Source organism: Schistocerca serialis, chromosome 5 (genome assembly GCF_023864345.2).
Source record: "Schistocerca serialis cubense isolate TAMUIC-IGC-003099 chromosome 5, iqSchSeri2.2, whole genome shotgun sequence".
In the NCBI taxonomy this organism is placed as follows: Eukaryota; Metazoa; Arthropoda; class Insecta; order Orthoptera; family Acrididae; genus Schistocerca; species Schistocerca serialis.
Window position 1 is genome coordinate 561,946,203 of NC_064642.1, and position 3,685 is coordinate 561,949,887.

Consider the following 3,685-nt stretch of genomic DNA (forward strand, 5'->3'; position numbering starts at 1 on the left):
TTTCGCATCAAAAGTGTTGTCCTAAGCTCAGTATAACTATTCAGAAATAGAGAAAGAGGTATTGGCTATAGTGTATGATGTCACCAAATTCCACCACTATTTGTATGGCAGAAAATTCTACTTAGTAACGGACCACAAGCCATTGCAATCCTTGTTTCATCCGATGAAGCCGGTTTTATTTATTTATTTATTTACGTCCTGAATCTTTGTGGTACATATACAGTACCATACCTTAGATGTTGGACAAAATGATATTACATTAATATACTGTTACATTGGTGTATACATTACGTTTATAAATTGTTACATTTTTATATTGCTATATTGTTACATTACATTTTTATATTGTTACAACCAACTTATTTTTCAAGATACTGTGTTACTGAGTAAAAACAGTTTTCCAAGAGATATGATGTTACAGATTTTTTAAAGCTATGGATTTTGTTTATGGCCTTTAGGTTACTTGGCAGCTTATTAAACAAATGTGAACCTGAGTGATATACACCTTTCTTGCACAGTGTGGTATAACAATGATGTCTGTGCATGTCACTATTTGCCCTTGTATGGTGTTCATGTACAGATTTATTTTGAATAAATACATTTCCATTTTTAGCATGCTTTTTTTTAGGAACATTACAACTTCTAGTATATAGATACATGGTAGGAGTAGAATCCCCAGTTCTTTAAAGAATGGTTTGCATGATTTTCGGCTGTTGGCATTTTTCGTTACCCTCACAATCTTTTTTTGTTTCTGGAATGTGGTTATGCAATGAGGAGAATTTCCCCAGAATATGATGCCATATCTTAATAGGGTGTGTATGCAAGCGTAATACACTGCTCTAACTGTTTCAGGACTTGTGTTGTTCCATATAATCCTCATCGCATAAGTCATTTTGGATAGTTTAGAATTTAGTGAAGTGATGTGGGAATTCCATTTAAGATTGTCTTGTAAGTAGATGCCAAGAAATTTTGCTTCAGTGACACTGTTAATTCTTTGGTTTTCCATTGACATGTTTGGTTTTAATGGGTTTTTATTTTGTTGTGTATGGAAGTGTAAGACGACTGTTTTTTGAGGGTTTACCAGTAATTTATTCCTCATAAACCACTCTGAGACATTTTCACTTGTGACTTTAGCATTTAAACTTAGAGCTATTTCATTTTCACCTTCAATTAATATGCTTGTGTCATCTGCAAATAGCACTGGTTCGGAGTGTTGAACATGTAGGGGGAAGTCGTTTATGAAAATTTGGAAGAGAAAGGGACCTAAAATAGAGCCTTGTGGTACGCCGTGGGTTAATGTGGAAGGTTTCGATTGATAAGCTTGGAGTTCGTTTTTTTCCATGTGTTTTACCTCTGTTATCTGAGAGCGATTTTCTAGGTAGGATTTCAGCCACTCGTGTGGCAGGCCTCTTACACCATACCACTCTAGCTTTCTTAGGAGAATTTCATGGTCTATTAGATCAAATGCTTTTGTTAAATCCAGGAAAATCCCCGAAACATTTTTGTGATTGTCCACTGAATTTAAAATACGATTTATGAGGCTAAAAGTGGCTGTTTCAGTACTGCACTGAGGCCTGAAGCCATGCTGACATCCTGAAATCATATTTTTTTGTTAAAGAAATCAGTTAGTTGTAGCAGAACTAGTTTTTCAATGATTTTTGAAAAACCTGATAGGAGTGACACAGGCCTATAGTTGACCATCTGCTGCCGATCGCCCTTTTTGTAAAGGGGTACAGCTTTTGCAGTTTTTAACTGTTGTGGGAAAATACCACTTGATAGTGAAGAATTGCATGTATCTAGCAGTGGTGCGAGTACCTGTTCAGCTGATACTTTTATAATATAGTCTGGCACATCGTCGACTCCAGCTGAATATTTATTTTTTAATGACTTTATACTGTTTAACAGTTCTTCCCTACTTATTGGACGGAGGAACATGGATGTATTTGTTACACTATTTCCAGATATTTCCTGTAATATTTTGTTTGATGTTTTTCCCATTTGTTCCCTCGCTAACTCACGAGCAATATTGGTGTAGTAAGAATTGAAGTGGTTAGCAATTAATTTTGGATCAGTGACCTTGCTGCCCGCCTGTGACAATACAATATTTTTGTGTGTTTCCACCTTTCCAGTAAGTCTCTGTACCGTATTCCACATTGTCTTAGCTTTGTTTGATGATTCCATAATAAGTTTGTCATTTTCCCTTAATTTTGCTTCCCTTATTACACGACTCAGAGTTAACTTGTATTTTTTGAAGTGGTGAGCAAATTCAGGGCTCTATCTGTTTTTGATGGTGCAAAAAGTTCCCTTTTTCTTCTACATGATACTTTGATCCCTGATGTAATCCAAGTTTTGGGTTTGCTGGGGCCTTTAGAAATTATTTTCTTTTTTGGAAATGCAATTTCGAAACAATGTCTGTAAATTTCCATGAAATTATCCTGTTTTTCATCTGTGTTGTAACTGTTGTAGATTTTATTCCATGAGTGGGTACTTAGCATATGTTTGAAGTGCTCAATATTTTGCATGCTGAATTTTCTCTTGTAGATAACACTTCCATTCCTAGACAAATCAACACTTCCGCATACAGTAAGTAGCTGTGCATTGTGGTCACTGTAGCCGGTATTAAAGTTTTCTGAGGTGTGCATGTCAGTGTTTACAAAGATCGGATCAATAAGTGTAGCACTAGTATTTGTTACGTGTGTAGGGGAGTTTATTTTAGTGCACAGGTTATATTCTTCAATAATATTAAGGAATTTTTCTCTTTGGTGGCTGTGTGTTAAGAGGTCAATATTAAAATCGCCACACAGAACTATAGTTTTGCAAGTATTTTTAAGTTTCCCTAGTGCAAGGTCAAGTTTTTTAAAGAAAATGTTTACATTGCTGTTGGGTGATCTGTAAACACACATTATTAAAGTTTTTCCTGATGTTATTTCAATAGCTGAGGCTTCAAAGTGTTTTTCGCTTCCTAAGTGATGTACACAGTCTATTATCTTATAGTCTATGTTTTCTTTTACATAAATGCAGCTTCCTCCAAGCTTCGATATTGATCTGCAAAAGTAGTTTGCCAGAGTGAAACCGGTTATGTTTGAATACTGTAAATGGTCCTTCTCTAGCCAGTGCTCACAAAAACATAAAACTGATACCTCCTTCCAATCATTCCTAAGAAGTACATTTATTTCATCAAGTTTGTTTGGTAGAGACCGTACATTTTGGTGAACGACTTTTAAAGTGTATGTATAAGTTTGTTCTGTAACACATTCCCCTGTGGCACCCTCAGCTACTCTAAAAAACCTCTACCTGTCCCTTGGAGTGTGTTTCTTCCCAACGATTTATCTAATGTGTTTTGGCCCATTTTTGTGCTATTCGTTCTTTCCTTGGGTTTCATCCTTCCTTGTGAGTCAATTTGGACCCCTTTAACATGTTCTGCTTTGTTTTTTTTTGCTTTCATTGCCTGTTATGAGCCGATTATCCAACGTACTGGTAAGTTTTCTAGTGTAATGCTTTACAAAATTATATATTTTCTTTGTTAGGTATTGTTTACCAGCATAATTTAGATGAAGTCCGTGTCTGGTGTGCATGGATTTTTCAAGAGTGCTTACATCTATTACATTTGCATGCTCAAATTTTCCACAAACATCCTTTATGTCAGAGTTTATCTTAATCACTAATTGATTCACACATGACCAGG